The sequence below is a fragment of the Myotis brandtii genome, unplaced genomic scaffold (genome assembly GCF_000412655.1).
Source record: "Myotis brandtii unplaced genomic scaffold, ASM41265v1 scaffold471, whole genome shotgun sequence".
NCBI lineage: Eukaryota > Metazoa > Chordata > Mammalia > Chiroptera > Vespertilionidae > Myotis > Myotis brandtii.
In genome coordinates, this window is record NW_005367989.1 from 772,202 (window position 1) to 796,351 (window position 24,150).

At 42.6% G+C, this 24,150-nt stretch overlaps 1 long non-coding RNA gene across 1 annotated transcript in view; it reads right to left on the minus strand.

Annotated features, from left to right (window-relative positions):
- Positions 1-12,917: 12,917 nt before the first annotated feature.
- Positions 12,918-24,150, minus strand: part of LOC106727746 — a 13,215-nt gene continuing 1,982 nt past the window's right edge. The window contains exons 2-3 of the long non-coding RNA XR_001363979.1: positions 14,532-14,538; positions 12,918-13,203 (exon numbers count right to left, since the gene is read on the minus strand). This is a non-coding gene — a long non-coding RNA (uncharacterized LOC106727746). The remainder of the gene's footprint in view (positions 13,204-14,531; positions 14,539-24,150) is intronic.

Sequence of the window (24,150 nt, forward strand, 5' to 3'; positions counted from 1 at the left end):
CATAGGTTCAAGCTTACAACCACAGCCGTTGGCTATAATTGTGCTGGGAGGGCCCTGCCCTCCAGCTGGGACTTGCACGTGGCAATGAGAGGACCCTGTCCTTTCATTAGTCTGAGGCTTGAACCTGGCCATAACACTGTAGCTGCGCCCCACAAATGGACAGATGGGTTTTTAAAATGAAGAACAGGACATTCTGTTTAGTAATCGGGGGACGGGAGAGAAGTGGGGGTGCCTGTTACTCACTACATGAGCATCCACTCTCCTGTTCGGTAACATCACTAAAAGCAGTAACCTAAAACCACCAACAAAAGGTCTCACTCTGAAAGTCTTTGCCTTTAGTTGATTACCTTCAACAATATTTTGTGGAAAACATTGTTTTTCACTTTTAGTATTTGTAGGTGTCACAAGTACTGAAAACTGTGGTGTCCGTACCTTCTGCTTCCTATTAAGAAAGTAAGGAAGACTGGCTGACATTCTGATTGAGTGGAAAGCAATAGCCGTATATTCAGCGCCACCTACAGAGATAGTGTTCCGGGCTGGCAGGCTTTACTGCAACTCTGAAGGTAACAGGCCAGAGAAAGACTGTTGGCCAGAGGGGTACTGGTCAGAATCCTAGGGAGGCAGAGGCAAAAGACAGGTACAAAGCTGACCAGTGTTTTGCAAGGCATCCTGGGATGCCTGTTGAAAATGCTGTTCACCAGGCCCCATCTCAGTCCCACTAAATCAGTCTCTGGGAGAGAAGCCCATGAATCTGAATTGTAACAAGTGTTCTGGTGTTTATTTGGCCATTAACCTGTGAGAACGCTAATTCAGACCCGACTCTCCCCAGAGCTGCCAGGGCAGAGGGAAGGCTCCCGATATGGAAATAGACATATCAGGCTAAGGCATCCCAGATGCCCTTGACACTGGCAGCCATGTCTGTTTCCCCTGTTTTGAAGTCCATGCTCACTAAGCATCTTTCTGCAACTGCTTCCGTACAGCTAACCGACTCAGGGAGACTGCAGGTGCGGCCAATGTGGATGTCAGTTCTTTCCACTGTGGTGTTTCTCATTGCAAATCAACAAATAGCCAGGGTTGTTCTATTTAATAATCTCTTGGGAGCTCTGTTCCTGTGAATGGAAACCCTGAGTCTGACCAATTCTTTAATCATTCTTTAAAGTATATTAGCATGTGGTTATCTAAGGCTGGAGAGGAACCCTGGGTTACCACTATGTGTACAGTCTTCCTTCGGGAACATCCCTGGCCCCCTCCCCACAATCTTTCTCCACCACCCCAACTGTCTTATCTTTCTCAAATATGTATAATGGGTTTGTAGAGGTTTTATCTGAAGAGATTAAATACTTAGATAACATCTAGCCAGCTTCTTCTGTTTTAATCAAGCAGAGTTCAAATGACGCCTCTTAAGAAACTCAAAGTCAGAACCTAGCTTCTATTTTTTTCCGTAGGCCATACTCTGAAATCGTTATTTTCAGCCAAAGATGAATTTGTCCACCAGGAGACATTTGACAATGTCTAGTGGCATTTTTGTTTGTCCTAATTGGGGATGCTACCGACATCTAGAGCACACAGGCCAGGGGATGCTGCTAAACATTTTACAATGCACCCCATAAAAAAGAATGATGGCAGGCAAAGGGTATACCAGTATGGGGACTGTTTGTACTTTCTACTCAATTTTAGTTGTGAACCTAAAAGTGCTTGAAAAAATAAAGTCTATTTTTTAAATATATTTTATTGATTTTTTACAGAGAGGAAGAGAGAGGGACAGAAAGTCAGAAACATCGATGAGAGAGAAACATCGATCAGCTGCCTCCTGCACACCCCCTACTGGGGATGTGCCTGCAACCACAGTACATGCCCCTGACTGGAATCGAACCTGGGACCCTTCAGTCCGAAGGTCGATGCTCTATCCACTGAGCCAAACCGGTTAGGGCTAAAGTCTATTTTTTATAAAGGAGAATCATCTGGCCCCAAATGTCAATAATATTAAGTTTGAGAAACCTAGCCCTGAAGGAAGCCAGGAAAGTTCTTTCTTACTTGTGAATGGACATAGCTTTGTGACAAGGCAGTTCAGATGTACATCTCTCTCTCTCCTTCTGTTTGAATCAGAAGATGTTATCATTGAGCAACACATGCTCCACAATATCACCCTTAACACAGAACCATTTAGCTGTACCACAAATATGAACTATGCTGAGGCGAGAATTGAATTCACTTTTAAAAGACACACTTATGTCAACAGAGGTGAGCTAAGTTAGAAATCTGAGATGTTAACGGAAAGGAAAGTTGGTCTGGAAGGATGACCTACTTTGTCAGGGTGCTTCATTTTTTATTTCTAGAATCTGTGTTTCCCTCGGCGCAGGAGCCTTCTGTACCCACACATCTTGTGGGCCATATGGTGCTCTTTTGGGCTGACTCCCATTTAATTTTCTTCCTTCTTTAGACATATTTCTTTTATTTCCACTCTGTCAGGAAGTGCTGAGGTCCTTGAGGAAGGGTCTTTTGCCCAAATGTTTTTCTTGCTAATAGTTTTGATAATTGCATGAGGACTCTTACAGAATAGTGTATCTTCTGGGAAAAAACAACAACACAGAAGTGTAACTCTGTTAATGAAGTTTAGAAAAGAATTTATAGATAACTTATTTGGATGTAGCGAAATAAAAGAATCCACTCTGTCTAGGGACAGGACATCAATAATATTGTTAGCTGAAAAATTCAGATTTCTTTCGTGTGGTGGGGAAAATGGATGAGAAGTGTTAGGAGTCAGGGTTGAGGGACTCTAAGTGTCACTTTCTGGGAAGTTACTGCACTACATGGAGTTATTACCTCAGGACCATGAAAGAAGGACCTTCGACAGTGTCAACTGTGACTTGAATGGTTCATTAGTGAAGATGAGAGAAAATAGTTAACTACTTTTTACAAGGACAAAGCCAAATGAACGGTGGAAATGAACTATCTGTTAGTTTTAAAGGATGCTAACAGGACAGCAGGAGAGAAGCAGATGAATTAAACAGAGTTAAGGAGTAGAACTCACTGTACCAAAACAGAACCTGTGACTTCCCAGAAAGCCCGCACCTCCCCCTGTTTTCCATCCATCAGTTTTCTGCTTCAGATGTAGTTGTTCAGCGTCAGTGTAACACTCAATTATGGGCAAAGGCACTCCGCTCTGTTTCCTCCTGTTAGGATAACTCTACCTCTGTGTCATCTGTTATATTTGCTTAGGACATTTCCACCATTACATCTGCCTCAGAAATCCACACTTGGTGAAACTCCTGGTTGGAAAATTGCTTCTCAGCATCTCTCTTCAATAATCTCATTAGCCATACAGGCTGCTGGGACATTCCTCTCCTCAACCCCCCAACACTGTCTCCAAACGTAATTCACCTTAGGCTGAGTGCCCCCTACTTTTTTTTGTTCTCTTAAATTGTCCACTAAATGCTCTTCTTCTTTATAATCTAGATTAATCTAGACTTTCAAAGTGTTTTTCAATTCTATTTTTTATCCATTACACAGGTCGAGGAGACCAAATGCCAAGCACCTGCCAAACACTGAGGCCATGCTACTTTGAAAGTGATCTGAATGGCAAAAGCGTAATAAACCGATGGTTTGCCTTTAAAAAGACAAACACATGCACACAATAACAAGGCACTCTGTTCTTCTTGAAAGAAAAAAGGCTACCAATTCTTATGTCAAATTGTTAAAAGTACGTCCATACAGGATAAGTATGTTGGTGGCCCAGGGCAGGGAAATGCTTTTAGCAAATCCCATAGAAAAACCATTCCATCCTATTAACAGGGTACTCTCTAAGCAAGGTCTTAAGAAGTTCTGATTGCTGCTGACTGTTAAAGGCACAGACTTTTCTCTTTCTTACTGTCTTCATTGCATAATACTTGTGGTTCTCAACCTGTGGGTCACGACCCCTTTGGCGGTCAAACGACCCTTTCACAGGGGTCGCCTAAGACCATCCTGCATATCAGATATTTACATTACGATTCATAACAGTAGCAAAATTACAGTTATGAAGTAGCAATGAAAATAATTTTATGGTTGGGTCACAACATGAGGAACTGTATTTAAAGGGCCAGAAGGTTGAGAACCACTGACTTAGGCAGACGGAGTGGTATGTCTTCAGGCTCCCCTCAAAGACGATCCTTTTTCCAATGTTCAGTGAGTTAACCTTGCGATTGGCTGGCTCCTGGGCGGGTGGTGGAGGTGATCTTCAATCAAGTCTTTGGAGGCACTCAGACTGCGGGTTCTTTTCAACTTTCAGAGAGAGTCCTAAACTGGTCAGGGTTCTGAGGATAATGGGAGCACCAGGGGTGCTGATGTAAGAGACTGTGTCTCGCCAATTAACAAGAACAGAGGGCCTTGTTACTCTGTGTGCTTCTGTGTGTGTTTTTAAAAAATGTATATTTTTATTCATTACAGAGAGAAAGGAAGAGGGAGAGAAAGATAGAAAAACATCAATGATGAGAATCATTGATCGACTGCCTCCTGCATGCCCCCTACTGGGATCAAGCCTGCAACCTGGGAATGTGCCCTGACCAGAATTGAACCATGACCTCCTGGTTCATGGGTCTACAGTCAACCACTGAGTGACAACAGCTGGGTGTGTGTGTGTATTTTTTAAGGGCAAGTGTAGATTTGTTAACATTTTACCTTTAAAATTACCACAATTATTAAGTGCTAAATTAAACAATACATTCAGTACTGTAGGAGTTCGGGCATCTGGGAGATGAGAGCAAATTAGTCCCAGAGAGAGAAGGAGGGATGAGCTGGGGCTTGAGGAAGAGTCAGGGGAGGACTAAACACCTAACCATGAGCTCTTTTTCACATATTTTTTCAATCTGAAGAAAACCCAATTTTTTTCTTATTCTGCATTTCCCCCAAGTTTCTACCTATCAATTCAGGAATATTTTTCTATATATTATTCATCTTTTATTCTTATTATTTATTTTGGTAGCATTTATTCCTTTATTCTGATTAAAAATAAATACTGATTGAACATGTAGCATCAGAGGTTGTCAACGATCAACGAAGTAAAGGAATGGCTTCTGGAACTGCTTACAGAAGCTAAAGAAAAGAATATCTATAAACCCATGACTTAGAGATAATCTCTGTTAACATTTTGGTGTTATTTTCTGCTAAAAAATATTTTTTAAACGGACTCAATATGCTGGTAATTAGAGTTCCTTTAATATTTTGAACATTTTATCATAAAGCATAACCATGCATAATATAAGCATTAGTTAATTATTCTCTGCCTGAAACATGCTAGAAAAGCTCTTTTTTTGAGCTATGGGCACTCAGTTGTGGCCCTTAATAGCCTGGTATTTTTCTCCTTTCTCTGGCCCCAGATGCATCTCCCAAAGTCTTCAAAGGGACTAACAAGTGGAATGGTGACTGGCTGAAGCAAAAAGCCACCTGTTCTTATGAATAGTTTCCGAAAGTCATTTTACTACTTTTTTTTAAAACAACCTTTCCCAGATCATTCAGAAATACACACTATTCTTAGGTGGAAACCCTTTCGGAGTTCTAAGGATATCTTTCTACTGCTGACATGAAATGTTGACAAAAAATGGACAGATGCCTTCTCTGTCCACAGAAAGGCCGACTCCCTGTTTTAGCTCCAACTAGGTCTGTTTCCTCACAAGATAGTAAGCTTTCCATTAGCCTCATATTTAAATTTACGAACTTGTTTTATTTACATATTTGATTTTCCACATGTTGAACATACCTTTAAAAATGAAGCACCTGAGTTATAAAAACTAGCATATTTGAAAGTATTGTATTTACTAATAGGGCATTTCAATTTAACAGCATTTTACTTCCTCACTCTTAAAAAATTAAACACATCTTGAATACAATATGCTATTTTCCATTGCTACTTTGGAAGCCTTGTTTTCCTACATTTTTCCAAAATTTAAAGAATTATTTCTAGACTCATATTATGCAGCTCTACTACCCTCTGGTTATAAACAGTGTAATTTTGTGATGTTCTCCATGTCACTGATACACACACTTCAAGGATTTTAATATCTGACTCAGTCATCACCTTCTCCCCAACTCCTGCCATAACCTTGGAAGCATTCAGTTCCATTGACTATCTATTTGTGGGTGTGTCACACAGGCAGCTCAAAAGGTCTAGGATGCAACCGGCCACCTCCCCCTTTAAATCTTCTCTTTCTTCTTTGCTTTCTATATTGATGACCAGTAATGCTTCTACTCCATCTTCCAAGCTAGAAGAGCCATTTAAATTTAATCTTTGTATTTCGCATATCAAAGTATTTACCAAATTTGTGTATTTTTCTAACAAATATATGTACAATGCATTCTATAGTTTTTGCTTTTAATCCCAACTGTTCCATCTGAGAATAGAACACTTGCTTTCTAACCCTCTTTGGTAGGAGTTTACTCAATTCACAGCAAGTGACCAATAGCTCCAATAGATGGGACTCAGTGGCCAGCTCTCTGTTAGTTGACTCCACCTCCTGAACATGAACGATTGATCCAAGTTGGGCTAATCAGATTCTTTCCTCTAGAAATTTGAATTATCTTTTCTTGAATAGAGGGACAGAGTGACAAAGAGTTAGTGGTACTGACAACGTCCCTTTCGGTAGACTGCCGGTGACTCCTGTGGCTCCCCTAGTTCTGTACATAGTCTTAGTTGTTCAATAATTTCTTCAATGAAGTGAGATAACTCAACCCTTTGCAATATGTTTGTTTGTTAATTTTGGCCTATTTGTGCATGTTGCTTGAAACCAAAGCATCTTTAAACTGTTCCCTGGGGTTTCTTACCCTGTCATTGGCGTCCTCTTTCTGAAACACAAGGTTGATCTTATTTCTCTTCTTAAACTACTTCAGAGATACTCCATTGCCTCTCATATAAAACTCAAATCTCATAGTTAAACATGAAAGAAACTTCAAAATCTGGGTTCTTCTTCCTTGTGTTACCTTCTTATACTTCCCTGTGTATATGGCTCCCTTTTGTTTATTTTTAAATAGGTATTTATTTTATTGATTGGGGTGACCTTAGTCAACATGAACACATAGGTTTCAGGTGTGGGTTTCTATGTTACAAGGTCTGTATTCCCTGTAGATAGAAGGAATTCCAGCCCCGCCACCTGTGATTCTGGGGTCTTCTGTGTTCTGCAGGCTGATGGGCCCTGCCCTTGCCTCCCTCCCTGCTTAGCAGTGTGTGCCTCCTCACCCCTGTGATACATCTCCTCACTCTCCTCCCCTTGGGTGTGATCAGTGCCTTCTTCCCCACCCCGATTGCACACTGCATTTGCTTCTGCTAGTGCTTTCACTGCTGCAGTGTAAGCATTGGTTCACACACCTATGATCCTATCAGACTAGACAGTGATGGCGAACCTTTTGAGCTCGGCGTGTCAGCATTTTGAAAAACCCTAACTTAACTCTGGTGCCGTGTCACACATAGAAATTTTTTTATATTTGCAACCATAGTAAAACAAAGCCTTATATTTTTGATAATTTATTTTATATATTTAAATGCCATTTAACAAAGAAAAATCAACCAAAAAAATGAGTTTGCGTGTCACCTCTGACACGCGTGTCATAGGTTCGCCATCACTGGACTAGAAGCTCCCTGATGGCTGAAACATCTGGCCAAGAAGCCCATGTCTCTGGAGGCACCATCGTGGGAGGGTGGATGACAAAACATGAGAAACCCTCAGTGTGGAGATGGCAAAGCCAGTGCCATAAACCAGGGGATTCGAGGAGGACTGGGGTGATGTTTAGGGACATATGACAGACATACTAGTGATGGCTGAATAGAAATGGGAGGGCTCTGGGCACTTGGGCCCACTAATTTAGCTTCTAAACACCAGATCTTTATTGTTCTTGGTCCCACGTCATTGCTGCCTTATTTGTAAACATTGCTGGGGTGACTAAAGAGAAGACCCAAATATCCCACAAATGATTTCTAAAAACAATAAGAACAGCTGTTTGGACTGGGGACTGCTGTCGTTTAAGAGTTGTGAGAGATTGTTCAAGGATATTGAACAGGGAGATGAGTCAGTCATTCTGAGCACAGATGAGTGTGAATGTGTGACTAAGCAGCCAAGGAATAAAACATGTTGAACAGAGGTTAATTAAAAACAAATTTGGCAAGCACTACAATCTTGGACAGCCTGAAAACTTTTAAAATGCTGCCACTTTATTATGCCCTTAGGTTTTTACTTATTTCTTTAATTACCATCTGTTAAGTGAACAGTGATGAGGAAGTAAAAGTTTTTCCAAAGCTGTTGGTATTAAATTTGTTTTAAAAAACTCAATCATCTGTGAAAATTTGTTTTATTTTTATGATTATTGCCTGTTCTGTCCAGGCCAACCACCCTTTGGTTTTGACGTAAACCAATATTCTCGGCTTTATTATGGTCACTACAACCACTGTTTCAATGTTCCCTGTGAAGTTGCAAATGAAAACCTGAGTTGCTCTTATCTTGTGAAAATCGTGTGATAGATTTGATGATGAAAAGGAAAAGTGCTTTTGAGCCCAGTATGGATGCACTCCTGTATTTTAGCATTTTAATATCTGGCAACTGTGAATTTGGTTTGGGCAGAACATGGGGTCACCTTTAGGGATAATTCAGCAGTGGCTGGTGGTTCCATGATTTGACATTGTTTTTTCTAATGTTATATTTATTAAAAGTAAATACATTAAAATGAAATAATCAGCCCTAGCGGGTTTGGCTCAGTGGATAGAGCGTTGGCCTGTGGACTGAAGGGTCTCAGGTTCAATTCTGGTCAAAGGCACGTACCTCGGTTGCAGGCTCAATCCCAAACCCTGGTCAGGGTGTGTGCAGGAGGCAACCAATCGGTGTGTCTCTCTCACATCGATGTTTCTCTCTGTCTCTCCCCCTTCCTTCCACTGTTTCTAAAAATATCGTCCAGTGAGGATTAACAACAACAAAAGAAACAATCATAATGTTTACCACCACTGTGATATTTAAAAGATAAAAGGAGAGTTTTGATTATTTGTTTTTCCTTAATCTGGGTAGGAAACAGTAATATGGGTTCATTTTGAAAGAGAAATTTGCCAGAGTGGACTTCCAGTTTGTCCTTTACCCGCACTTGGCAGAAGTAAAAATGATTCGCACCTGATATAATAAGATTGTATTAAGTACACAGAAGTCACAAAAAAAAGCAACACTTCAGGGTGTCAATATAAAGTGAAAGGATCAGCCAACTGCTGAGGAAATGAGATATTGACCCTATAAAGACACGAAAGTATTCTTTAGAATATTGTCTGTCCTAAGGACTAGATTTAGATCAATTAGCTTGTTCTTAGTGCCTTCCACCAATCCCGCTGGCTTCACTCGCCCTGGGGCACTCTGTTTCTGCCCCAACTCCAATCCTCCATGTGTCCTGAAAATCCAAACACGACCTGCTCCTGAGGGTCCAATTCAAGTCTATCCCAATGTGATGGCCTCGAGTCGCAATGATTTCTCTCCCATCTGAATTAGTTCACTAAAGGGAGAATTGTGTGTAACTATCGTAACTATCGTTTAAGTACACACAGTGCCATATTGCTCAGCATTGCGGCATGTATCCACATCTTTATTCCTTATGTAGACTGTAAACGTTCAGGGGAAAGCACCAGGTTTCATACTTTGGCAGTGTCCACTGTGAGACAACCCTGAGCATATGTCCAGCACATCCTTATTACTTGAGCCACGGTTTCCCACAGGCCTACTAAAGAGAAGGGAGGAACATGATAAGGAGATAACCTGGATTAACTAAAGGAAATGTCCCTGCACAATGGGCTCTTAACTACTCGTGCAGTTCATCCATCCACTGACACTTTAGTTTGTAGTAATTCTTAGGGAATGCAGAAGAAACAAAGTGGAAGTGGTGGTGGTGGTGGTGGTGGTTGGGGTATCAACAGGAAATAGATCTGTATAGACTCCATTAATTCTGGTTACTTTTCCTTATGAAAGTTGTCTCTGTCATAAATACGCTGCTACATACTCACTGCTATAAGAAAGCACAGTTTCTGCTGACAGCTGACTACCAGTCCATTACAGTTGCAGTTTATCTCCATTTTTCCTTTTTTTTTTTTTAGCCAAAGCAAATAGTTGTTACTGTCTCCATTTCCTGTAACAGCTATTACTACAATTAATTGCTCCAATAAAATTTCCAGAGGCATAAATCTACCCCCAATACCAGATAAGGCAAATACTCAAAGAAATATAGAGATATTTAAATTAAAAAGGATACCATTTTAAGCTGGGTTGGTGGTCTTTTTAAAAACTGGGTGGGTAGGAAGAGATTAATAAAGAACATGTATGCATATATGCATAACCCATGGACATAGACAACAGTGTGGTGAAGGCCTGGGGCTGGGGGGTGGGTGTGGGCTAGAAAGGGTCAATGGGGGGAAAAAGGGGAAATCTGTAATACTTGCAACAATAAAGATTTTTTAAAAATTGTACCTCAATTTATTTGACCACCTATAACTCCATTTACACACTTTTATACATTAATTTAAGAAATAATCAATGATTTGCTCCATAAGGTAAGTGAATAAGATTTAGGACTTTCCATTTAATCTAGCATTTCGATTTCAAAAGATGAGGGCTGCCAAAATTTGAAAGGAACCAAGATGTTCTCCAATAGGTAATGGATAAATAACCTGGTACATCTGTAAATGAATTAGTATTCAGTGATGAGAGAGAGAGAGAGAGTGAGAGAGAGAGAGATGAAGAGACACAAAGACATGGAGGGATCTTAAATGAATATTGCTAAGTAAAAGAAGCCGATCTGAAAAGGCTACATACTATGTGGTTCCAACTACATGGCATTCTGGAAAAATAGAAACTATGGAGGCAGTGAAAAGTCATTGATTGCCAGGGGTTCATGGGGAAGAAGTGCAGGAGGGATGAATAGATGCCACACAGAGCTGTGATGGTGGAGACATAAAATTATACATTTGTTGAACTCATAGATCACAAAAAGTGAACCAAAATGTAAACTATGGGCTTTATTTAAAAATAATGTATGGGCATTGCCTCACCAATTGTAACAATCGTAGCAGGCAAGGTGTTACTAATAGATGAGACTGAGGGGCAGCGGCATATGAGAACTCTGTACTTTCTGCTCAATTTTCCTGTAAACCCGAAACTGCTAAAAAATATGTCTATTTAAAAATATGGGATTATTTTTTTAATATGCAATGAGTTATTCTTGAGTGAAAGCTTTTATTTAAATCTCTAAGATAACTGAACATTATAAGAGATAACATCATTAGTGTCCTGTTCAGATAAATTTTAAAATTTAAATATGAAAATAAATCTTATCATGAACATGTTCAAAGGTCATGTTGTCAAAATATCTAAAACAGTTGGCACAGGATGGTTGATAAATATTATTTGAGAATATGCTATAGCATGCCCAGGATCTGCAAGCTGTCGTGTGGGTGCACCAACTCTTGTCTGCCATCCTTAATCTAGTCTCTCCTTCTCCTCCAGCTTGTCGAAGCAGTGAATGGGCTTTGAGGGGAAATAAATGTCTATTGTTTCATCTGAGGATGACTAATCACATTTTCAAATATGAGGCCTCTCATAACATTTGAGAGACTGGTGAGTACATAGAAAGGATTTAAAAAATGAATGAATTAATAATGAGGGTAATTCTAGGCTATGGAAATTAATTTTATATTATTTAACATGTATTAAGCACTTGGTTTATGCCATACATTAACAAAATGCTTTTATAAGCATTCATACAACATTTAATTAACAAATATCTATGGGTGCCCACCATATACCAGGCATATCTTATTTATTTCTCATTATAACTTCATAAAATAAGAGCTCTTATTATCTGTATTTTCCTCTGAGGAAACTGAGATTTTCCAGCTTAATGAAATTTCCCATGGTCAGATAAATGGAAAGTGGCAGAGCCAGAATCCTGATGTCAGAGCCAAAGTGCTCAAATCAGATGCTATATTGCCACATATAATGCATCAAACCTGGAATTTTAAAGCTACATCGCAAGGCATAACTTTGTTCTCATATATGGAACAAGTAAGGAGATATGTCAAGTGAGAACTAAGGAAGGAGAAATGAGAATCAAGTTATTTCACTTTTTTTGCCACATTTTGGTAAAATCTTCAAAGTTTTACTTACTCTTCCTTCTCCCAGTTCTAACCTTAACTCGCCGTATGGGAGGGCATGTCAACAGCTGGCTCTCTGATATAAAAAGCCCTGATTTATAGCATTTGCCAATTTATGTGGTGTAAATACTTCCACATGGCGGATTTCAAACTACCAAGGTACACTGAGTTGGGAAGAGATATTCACCATTGGTTCTTGTAATCTGGCTCCAATTGTTGATACCCCATCAAAAGGGGCGCGTAGTAGATGAGAAGTGATCAATTCCAGAAGGAAACTGTTTTGAGGGTTGAGAGATTTAGGGTCAATGATATTTTGGGTACATTGGGCTCATTCCTGATCAAATCTAGAGAGAAGAATCAATTTTCCCCAGTAGATTTTACGGTATTTTATTCAGAACTTAAGAGGGCCTTGAGTACTTTCTCAGGTGATGAGCTGATCCCAAGATTCTGGAATTAAAAACAGGAGTCTATTCAGCTGTAGAAACCAGAGGTAGATCTTTAACATAGTTGCTGTGTGATTTGCTCAATCATTGCTCCTAGGGGTCAGTTAGGGACTCTGACACCTATTGGTAGGGAGAAACAAATAATGAAAATCCTATATAATAAAAGACTAATTGTTAGGTTTAATGTAAGGTTTAATCTGAGATGTGAGATTTAATCTGACCAAAGCCAATAAATTGACCAAGACAAGCAGGGTAAGAGCGAAATATCGCGTTTATTTGGAAGCTCTCGGGTGAGGTCCCACGGTCTGGGGGTGCAGGCCTGGGGAGTCACACCCGCCTATGCCTGGCAGAGATTTTTTATGCTGCTGTTGGACCAATCAGGTTTATCTGAGGTAGCTTGTGGCGGGTGATTGATGAGCGGGAAGTTGGTGCAGCTGCACCCTGGCCATCTTGAGAAGTCTCCGGTGGTTATTTATTGGCCATCAGCACAACAGGATGCTCTGGTGGGTCCCAGGGTGGCAGCTATTGTCCAGCAGGATGTGGCTCGGCAGTTCTGGGTTGTTTTGTCCAACTCGGCTGGTGGGATCAGGAAAGACCCTATTTTCCCAGCCCCAGACCTTACACCTGAGTTGTTTGGCCCAACTCAGCTGGTGGGATCAGGAGGAAAGACCCTTTCCCAGCCCCAGACCTTACATCAATATGCTAAGTGTCTGGTTGTCCAGTTGTCCATTCAACCAATCAAAGTGTAATATGCTAAGGCCGTTCAACAGCTCACTATGACGTGCACTGACCACCGGGGGACAGATGCTCCAACTGGTAGGTTAGTTTGCTGCTGGTGTCTGACCAATCAGGACTGAGTGAGATGGGCAGTACACACCCTGGAGCCCTCCTAAAGTCCCTCCCTGGCTGGCCAACTTCCCGAGTCCCTCCCTGGCCCTGATCGTGCGCCAGTGGGGTCCCTCAGCCTGGCCTGTGCCCTCTCGCATCTGGGACCCTTCGGGGGATGTCAGAGAGCTGGTCTTGGCCCGATCCCGCAGGCCAGGCTGAGGGACCTCACTGGTGCACGATTTTGTGCATTGGGCCTTTGGTATGAAATACAAATACAGCTTCACTTATATATGGAATCTAAAAAAAAAAAAAAGAACACAAATGAACAAACAAAACAAAAACTGACTCATAGAAACAGAAAAAAAGGATACTTGCCTACTTGCCAGAGGCAGTGGGGTGGGGGTGGGGGATGGGTGAAAAAGATGAAGGGGAATATAGTTAATAATATTGTGCTAAGTTTTGGGGGGTGACAGATGGTTACTAGACTTAGTGTGGGGTCGCATTGTAATGTGTCAAATCTCTATATTGTATACCTGACATGAATCTAATGTTGTATACCAACTATACTTAAAAAATACTCCTAGAAACTCATTATAAGCAGCTATATGTGTGATGGACATTCAGCGTTCCCAGCTATTGCTGCGAAGAGTGCCACACCACAGCCTGCCTCTGCGTTCAGGCCTGCACTGCTCAGCTGGAAGGAACTGGGCTGCAAGGAACTGCTCTCTGCAGCAACATCTGCCTGGGTTCATGTGCTGCCTCAGGACTCAGCCAGCCAGGGGGCCTCAGGCACAGGAAATGTCCTATCCTGGGGTGATGCCTAGGGTGGGAGTGCTCTGTGAGCTGAGGAAACTCCCAAGGCCCTTCTTCCTAACTCCAATAAAACTTCAAACCGCTTGTTCCTCACCTGGCTCTCTCATTCCAGAACAGCGTGGCTGCTTGTCCTGCTCTCCCCGGGAAGTCTCATTACATGAGCAATACATTTCCTCTGGGTGTGTGTGTGTCAACATCAGTCTTTTTTGTTATTGATTTCAGAAAGGAAGGGAGAGGGAGAGGGGAGAGAGAGATAGAAACATCAATGATAGGAGAGACTCACACCCCACACTGGGGATTGAGCCTGCAACCCCGAGCCTGTGTCCTGACAGGGAATCGAACTGTGACCTCTTGGTTCATGGGTCAGCTCAACCACTGGTTCACACTAGTTACGTCCTCTATAAAATGAGTAGTTCCGGCAGCTTCACCAATTTACGACTCGATCAAATTTAGGGAGTTCAGTGGGATTTCTGGCTGTTTTGTGAGGCTGATTTGGACCCAAGCGGATGCAATGCCATATATAATGCTTTAACTGCATTTCTGTCTCCCTTTCTGGCTCCTTTTACTACGCCAAGATGAGCCCGTTTGCTTCAAAGCCAGACAACCAGGGTGTGTTGAGTACCTTCAGACTGTACTGTCTGTAACTGCAGCCTCTCTGGAATTGTCTGTGGGAAATCAGCAAGAATCTCAAGCAGGGCTCCAGTCTTAACAACAAGTTAAACTGCAAAGACAAAACTTGTTATTGAGTGAGTGAAATGAATGAATATGTGGGCTGTAATATTTCTATTTCAAGTTCTATCAACTGAACAGCAGGAAATCTAAATCTCCTGTCCCTGGGCAGGGCTACTTGGAACCAGAGGGCCCTCTCCGGTCTCCTCTGCACATTCACAGGGGATTACCATGGGCAGACGCCAGGGCGGGCCTGGGAAGACAGGCTCTTTTCAACAGGCCCACTCCTTTCCTAAAAACCCTCTGGCTATGTGGATGCTTAGCAGTAACCACCAACCCCAATTGCAGGTCCGTCCCCCACGCCCCCTACGCCCCCGACCCGACCCCTCCCAGTCTTCTGTAAACCTTGGGCTCCTCACCAACAGAGCAGGATCTGGGAGTGAGCGACCCCCACTGGTCAGCACTGTACCAGACGCTGGCTGTCAGCGATGGCTGAAGGGCACCGGGGACGGATCTGGGCAGGACCAGGGTGCGGGGGAGAGCTCTAGGTTTTGGTGGTTTTATTTTTAATTGCAGGTCAAAACCTGCCATTTTATGACTTGCCCAGAGACTTTTCAGGAGATCCTGGGTCTCGAATAGTGAAGAATTAATGGAAACTTATTTGGAGGCTCAAATGGGGGATGAAGGGTTGGAGGGATTGCCTTTGGTACAGGCAATTGAGTGGATTATGAGTGGAGGGTTAAAATGCACATTTTTTAACAAGTGGAGAATTCCTTTTCTGACATCTGTTTGTGGAGAAAAACATGTCCTTAAACCACTCTTGTGTAAATAGGTTACCTTTTTGCAGTGTTAAAAAAACAAAAAGAAAAAGAAACACTTGGGAGCTGAGCAGGCCCAATTGCATAAACACAATGGAGTGGAAGTCAGCATCTCTGAACCCTGGCTGCCCAGGAGCTCCCAGGAGGCCACCCCCGGAGGCCACCCCCAGAGGGAGAAGGTAAGTTGCCTTTCTATGGATATTACAATGTGCCCAATTGAAATGCACATTGCCTGTGGCATCCCCGGCACTGTGATCTTACAGTCCACACTAGTGATGGAGAACTGTGGACCAGCCATGGACACTTGTGAAGTGCTAAGGACCAAGACACCTCATCTGAAGAGGAGGCGGAGCCTGGGTAAGCAAACGCTACAAGTGGGCAGTGGGAAGGACCGACTGCTGATTGACAGCTGATGGTTGTGGAGTGACCAGGGAGATGTGGGTGGGGTAATCAAATTACTGGCCGAAGACTTCTCCAGGCCACACAATCTTCTGCCTAAAGGAGGGGTGGGGTATGGATGTGGCAAGGAATTTACAGAAATAGAAAAGCCACCCAAAAGTATAAAGCAAAGAGTGCATATCCTTTAAAAAAGCTGACATTGAATGAGGTTTATGGAAAGAAAACATGTTTTTCTCCTCTCTTGGCCCCTGACAAGCTAGTGGGGGCAGGGGAAAGGTGAAGTGCAAAGGTTTTCCAAATTGAAATGAGCATGTTTTTGTGAATTTTTTGGGGGGAGGGACAGGGAATAGGAGCCTCTGTGTGGTACTTTGTAGCCTCCAAAGCACTACCACAAGCCATGCTTATCGTTAACTACATCCTTCCACAACGTGGGGACTGTGTCGAATGACTTCTGCAGATTCCACAGTGATTTGCGGGCAGGTTGTGGTGAGGATGCCAACTGACCAGACGGAATCGTTTCCCGCCCCCCTGGGGAGCACCGTTTTGGCTTTTTAAAAAAAAGCTTTTAAAATAGAAGAGTGGTTTTGAAATGATACTAAAGTGATGCTTAAATTTGAGTAGGTCCTTAAGTCTTTTATTAAAAACCCACTTTTCATAATAAAAATAATATGAAAAATTATTATGATGTATTGATAATAAAGATGATGATAATCCGCCGGCACTCAGTGTATGTTGGGAATTGCACCAAGCACATGTCTAATGTCATTCTCACAGCAACCCTTTGAGGAAAGTCATGCTGTTTGCCCCAATTTGGAGATGAGGGATTTGAAGCACCGCGTGCGCCAGTTACTCACAAAAGGCTACAAAGCTAGTGTCTATTGCAGTTTGGATTCGACCCCCACTGTGCCTTGTCTGCAACTGTGCTGGCATTGTTAAGAACACATCCCCTTGTTCCCAGCGAATGCTACCCAGCTTGCTCTCTTACCTCATGCCTCTCACCAAGGATGGCCTACCACCGCAAGAGGTCTGTGCCCTGCACTCAGGAGAATGCCATATGAGCGGCTCTCCGTGATCTATTACAAGGCCCTGGATAGTCTGGCATAACGGCTAAGAACATTGCATCAGAGAGACCTGGGAACAAACACTGGCTCAGCAATTGTTATGTACTTACGCTTTCTGAGGCTCAGTTTTCTTTTCTGTAAATGCAGGCAACCCCACTACCTTTAGGTTTAGTGGGATCTTGGACATTAAATGCAATCCTATATAATAAGAGAGGGATATGCTAATTACTCTGGATATGCTAATTAGTCATAACCAGTATGCAAATTGACCATCACTCCAACACACAAGATGGCCACCCCCATGTGGCCACAAGATGGCCAGCAGGGGAGGGCAGTTGTGGGCGACCAGACCTATAGGGGAGGGCAGTTAGGGGCGATCAGGCCAGCAGGGGAACAGTTAGGCGTTGATCAGGCTGGCAGGCAGAAGCAGTTAAGGGCAATCAGGTAGGCAGGCAGGTGAGCGTTTGGGAGCCAGCAGTCCTGGTTTGTGAGAGGGATGTCTAACTGCCTGTTTAGGCCCAATCCTATAGGGGTCCAAGATTGGAGAGGGTGCAGGCTGGGCTGAGGGACACCCCCCCCCCCCTTCCCTGTGCACAAATTTTGTGCACCGGGCCTCTAGTAACTACATAAAATGCTGGTGATGACTAAGTCTTCAATATGATGATGATGATGTTGCCTCTGTTACACACTGAAGTTTTCTGAAAAACTCATCATTGTTTGGCTGTGTCTACTTTATCTTCCCTCAGCCTTCACTAAGGGAGGGTAACTCATTCAAATGATTATTGACAAGCTATCTTAGGCACTTGGAATGGAGAAATAAACATCATCCTTGATCTTAAAGAAATTACTTGACTGGTCAGAGGAGCAGACTAAAAATAGTTAGCATGTGATAATGAAGGCATTACTGTTGTACTCGGGCACAAAGGAACAGCTCGTTCTATCTGGAGGCCGTCAAGAGGTGTTCCCAGTTGTGCTGTGAACTAGATAAATACACGGCAGGTTCAAATCCCGTGTCCTCTCCAAGAGGGGAAGATGGCAAGATCACATTTCCCTGTGTCCCTGAATGAGCTTTGTGCCAGGACAAGGCAAAGGTGTTACCTGTGGCTGTCCTTGTCGCTGCATGCCCAGGTTGGCCCGCAAAAGGAACTCTAAGACAGCGGTTCCTCATAGAGCATGTCAGTACAGACTTCAGGTTTCTACTTCCTGTCTGTTACCCCGAGAAGGCTACTTCCCTCCTTGTTCAAAGTTTCTATACGAAGGAGCTCTGCTGGAGGAGAAGATGGGCAGGATCCCTTTCATTGGCCATCATTTGCTTTCACCCTGGCCACTCAAAATACATGTCTTCCGTGTAAAATCTGCTCTCAGCTCCACAGGCCAGCCAAGAACCTGGGCCCCCCCAATCTTTCCTGAAGCGGTTTCATTGGCAACCAGGACCCGGCCGGAGACCTCACCAAGCCCCAGTGGGACTCAGTGGGACCCTGAAGGAGTGAGTGTCTGTGCACCCTCTGCTTTTATTATTTATTTATTTTTTAAAATTTTTGTTAATACTCACCCAAGGATATTTTTCCCACTGCTTTTCAGATAGAGTTGAAAGAAGGGAGGGAGGGGGAAAGAGACAGAGGGGAGAGAGAGAGAGAAATATCGATTCGAGAGAGACACATTGATTGGTTGTCACACCCCGACCAGAGCCAGGGATTGAACCTGAAACCCAGTTGCATGCCCTTGTCCAGGAACCGAACCGGCAAACCGTCTGTTCGAGGGCCGGCACTCTAACCACTGAGAAACACCAGCCAGGGACCCTCTGCTTTTATTAGTAAAAAGTAAGAGCCCACACAGGGAGACTCGCTCCGGCACAAATGCAGACCCAGCAGCCATTGCTTTGTATTTGTAGAGCATCTTTCATCTGGACACCTCAAAGCAGGGATGCTTTCACAGCATGGGGCTTACCTAGTGAGATGAATGTCATCATTCTTCACATTGTTTCTATAAGGAATCGGGAGTGAGAAAATCAAAGGATTCTCCAGTGGACTCCTTTGTTCTCCTTACTTTTTGATATATTTTTTAAGCAATGTCCTTGCATTCCTTTATAGTTACGTTTTCAGTTATCTGTGAAAATGCTACACCAAAATGCTGGAGTGAAGATCACAGAATATTGTTTGGTTCCCCAGTCAGGACAGCCCAGTTGATCTTCCACAGTAATCAAAGCTGAACCCAACTGATGTCAATGTGGTTCATAATTTGGCTGGGGATTGTCTGTGAAGAGGGTCCACATTGAGGTAAGTGTAACTTCTCTCCTCCTGCCAACCACAGGTCATACCTGGGGTGTTCCTAAGGAGATCCTAATAATGAGAAAAAAAAATATTGAGGATCCCCAGTTCACTGTATGAAATTTACCAGACAGGGATCACTTAGCAGTGGTTCTCAACCTTGGCTGCACATTAGAATCACCTGGGAATCTTTTTAAAATCCTGATTTCTGGGCCTCATCCTCTGGTAATTCTGTTTCTTTGTTACTAATGTTGTGGCCCCACCCCATAACAAAGAAACAGAATTTCCGGAGGATGAGGCCCCGAAATCAGGATTTTAAAAAGATTCCCAGGTGATTCTAATGTGCAGCCAAGGTTGAGAACCGCTGACTTAGGGCAAGGCTTCTCAAACTCTAATGTCTATAGGAATCACCCGGCAAGCCTGTTCTCATTCCATCAGTCTGGGCTGGAACCGAAAGTTCTGCCTTCCTGACTATTTCCCAGGTGTTGCCGATTCTGCTGGTCAGAGGATTGGACTTTTAATTGGCACAGGTCAGACCCTATGTCCTTGCTCATCTGAGCACACCTGTACTGTACATGCTGTGAAAGTGGGAGGGAAAGAAAAGCACACTTTTTATGCTTGTGAGATTTTCAACATTTCAAAGATTTTTCATATACATTCCTCTTAGGCAAGCAGGGCAGTTAGTATATTACCCTGATTTTTCTACCCAGTGACAAATACACAATGAGATTCCTTTTTTTTCCCCCTGTACTTGCTCACTGAAAGACTAATCTAAAGGGTGTCCCAAAATTGATGCAAGAAGTAATTTTGATAGAAAACACAGGTTTATAATGAAAAAGTCTAAATTTTTTATTGATTCATAAAGTATACAGTAAAAGGTTATGTATGGAATAGCATACTGGGGAAATGGCCTTCACCACTTTGCTGGCACATACGCACTCTTTTGTTGAAATTTTCCATGACTGTTTTGCATAAATGTAGCTGAATCTCGATGAGGCTCATTTTCATCTTGATGGCTTGGTTAATCGACAAAATTGTCGCATTTGGGGTTCAGAAAATCCACGAGTGATTGTTGAGAAACAAATGCATCCACAACGTGTCACTGTTTGGTGCGGATTTGGGGCTGGAGGCGTCATCGGACTATTCTTCCTCGAAAATGCGGCTGCTCAGGAAATAACAAAAGAGTGCGTATGTGCCAGCAAAGCCGTGGAGGACACTTACCTGATATGCTATTGCATACATAACCCTATACTGTATACTTTATGAATCAATAACAAATTTACAATTTTTAATTATAAACCTGTGTTTTCTATCAAAATTACTTCTTGCGTGAATTTTGGGACACATTTTAAATAGAATATTTTTTGTCACGTATTACAGTATTTTTTCCATTACTAGAATATCTGTATACTAAGTGTACCGGTTAATAATGTGGATTTTTTCAATAGATGGAGTTACACATGTTGATATATATGCGATTTGATATGTATGCTATTTTGTTGTATTGCTCCTTCAGATTACCACTTGTTCTGATCGATGGCACACGCACTTCCTGAGCAGCATTTCAAAACGTGAGAAGAAGTGGAAAATTGGGTCTCTGAATGGTTTGCCTCAAAACAAGAAAAGTTCTATTGGGCCAGTATCCACAAATTACCTGAAAGATGGGGAAATGTGTGGCTAGCGATGGACATTACTTTGAATAAAGCACTTCTGATGTTTCTCTTGAAATTATCGTGTTTTCTTTGGATTACAAAATCTGAATTATTAACCAGTTAATAGGTAATCCGCATTATTAACTGGTTAATACAGATTTTTGTAATCAAAGAAAACACGATAATTTCAAGAGAAACATCAGAAGTTCTTTATTCAAAGTAATGTCCATCGCTAGCCACACATTTCCCCCATCTTTCAGGTAATTACTGGATTTGATCCCAATAGAACTTTTCTTGTTTTGAGGCAGAGCATTCAGAGACCCACTTTTCCACTTCTTCACATGTTTTGCAGGAGGATTCACAGAGACATCTCTGGGGAAGGGGTTTTTTTTTTTACCAAAGATGCATCTCCAGAAACTCCCACATCCATAGTCTAGTGAACTTTCCTGCTTTGGCCGATATCTCCTGGCTGCTCTGCAGATGGACTCAAAGCCCATAATTCTGGTGAGAAGAGAATAATTATAGCGATGCCGGGGAATACGCTGCCTCCCAGCTGTAGGGGATTGAATGGTGTCCTCCACCCCAAGATAGAAGTCCACCTGGAACCTCAGCGTGGGACCTGGTCTGGAAGAAGCGTCTTCATAGCTTTCCTTAAGGTCAGGCTCTGGAGATGAGATCAATCCTGACTTAGGGATGTGCCCTAAATCCAGTGAGTGTCCTTGTAAGTCACAGAAAAGGAGAAGACAGAGAGAGAGAGACACAGGGAGGAGAGGCACGACAGGATGGGGGCAGAGAGTGGAGCGACACTGCTAGAAGCCAAGGGTTGCCAGAAGCTGGAAAAGACAAGGAAGGATTCTCCCAATTAGGTGTTTGAGGGAGTGTGGCCCCGCTGACACTATGGTTTCAGATCCCTGGCCTCTAGAACTATAAAACTATGCATGTTTGCTTTTTTAAGCCATCAAGTTTGCAGCAATTTGCTGTGGCAGCTCTAGGAAGCTAATACACAACTCCTGATAAATCTTTCATGGTTAAAAATGGTGCAACCTGGGCGGTTTCTCTCAGTGCTGCGGCCCCAGGGCCCCAGGGTCCCTCCCAGTCACAGGGCCTTTGTGTGGCAGATGTATGTGGTGCCTGTGGGTGAGAGTGGTGGCATCAGCCCTGAGGACAGGAGATCTACTATTAGACAAATGGAAACAATAGAGATTCTCTGGCAGACACATTTGCAAACTGACAATGAACTTGCTGTGCCCTCAAGGAAGGTGAGTCAGATGCAGAATTCACTCAATAACATAAGACCTCTTGACTCATTCTCAATGGAGGTAAAGATGGAAAAATTGTGTGTGTCTATCATTGCAAAATGTGTATACTCTGACATGTTTTTATGCTTTGGAAAAAGCGCTTTGCCTACAAGTTTTAGCCTTAACCTTGAGGTTTAGTCAGTTCTAGTCTAAATCTCCTTCACTTCAGACTTCACAGCGGTATTGCCCCCTCAGAAGGCCCTTCTGCCTTTGGTGGTTGGCGGAGCTGCATGAAGCTCTACTGCCATCGTGTGGTGCTCATGCGCCACTACACCCATTTTTGATGAAGTTCCTGTTCTTACTAACAGAGGGCAGGGATTGAGGCCGCTCCCGGAAACCCTTGTTTATAATTTTGAGTTTTTGGCTTTGAGCTAGTATGGCAGGGTGAGGTTTGAAACGGAATATTTAGATTGAGAAGAACCATATAATACAACCTCTGTTTGCGTGTTATTAATGCGGTGGAAATGCACAAATATTGCACAGCCTCCCTGGAGGTGAAGACAGACTATTTTGAATTTCTGATTCTTTTTTAATTCCCACCCAGTCAGGGTTTTCATGGCATACTTTTCTAGGAAGCAATTTACATACCTTAGAGTCATATTTGGTGAGTGGCTGCTATTAAATTAAGGGAATCGTGCTTTCTTTTCCTCCATCTAATGTCTCAGGACAGCGGGACTTTCCCGCCTGCCCTGTGTCCCATTCCTCTTCCCCAGCCCTGACCACATCGCCAATCAAGTTACAGCTCAGAGCTCTGGCTGGAGTTTTGAAAGTTCTGGAACCTTCTACCTTTTCTACCAATATTTAGAGACAAGACTGCTCCGCAGTTTTCTGGAGCATTATTTGAAAATGTGTCTTCAAGAGAAACAAGTTTTTAAAGGGTAAGAAAAGAATTCTTAGAACATTGCTCCAGGGGATTCAATTTACCAATGTTCATTAAATGAAGCAGACATCTAAGTGGCTGAAAGCCATGACTAGCTTCACCTGGACACTGCTTTCTAGGCCTGGGCCCTCCCACCTTTCTACGGAAAGTCAGATCCACCAACTCGGGCATCACCCGAGAGCAGGGCCAGTTTCATATGGGTTATACTTGCAATTTTAATGAGCTCTTTCCCCAGTGCAGACATCTCCATATTGGTATGCATAGGTTGAGAAATCAAAACACCATTTTTGATATGATAATACATTTAAATAAAGGAAAAACAAAAGCAGACCAAACCAAAGTATTGTTTTCGGACTACAAGATGGAGAATTGCATTCAAGACAAATCTTGGCTACAGACAACCAAAAAGTATAGAACTTAACTTTGTCTCTTATCTGAAGGAAGAGCTATAGACCCCTTGAGCATTATAACCATAGCCATGTTGGGAGTAGGAGGTGAAATTTTTATGTTTATCAAAAAGAGATCAAGTTCTAATAGACTTAAAAACAGTGATCTAGGAGAATGTAGAGTTAGCTCTCACTCTGCCACTCATTCGTTTTACCATCTTGTTTTTTGTACACATTCTATGTGCCAGGCACTGAAATGCTAGTTTACATCATTGTTTTTTCTTTGAATCATTTCAAAAGGATTTACAGATAATTTCATCCACCCATCCTATCTAATAAAAGAGAAACATGGTAATTAGCTGTATATCCGCTACCCTTCCCATTGGCTAATCAGGGCGATATGCAAATTAACTGCCAGCCAAGATGGCAGCCGGCAGCCATGCACTGAAGCGAACAGGGAGGCTTGCTTGCTCCAGTGACTGCGGACTCCAACGTTCCCC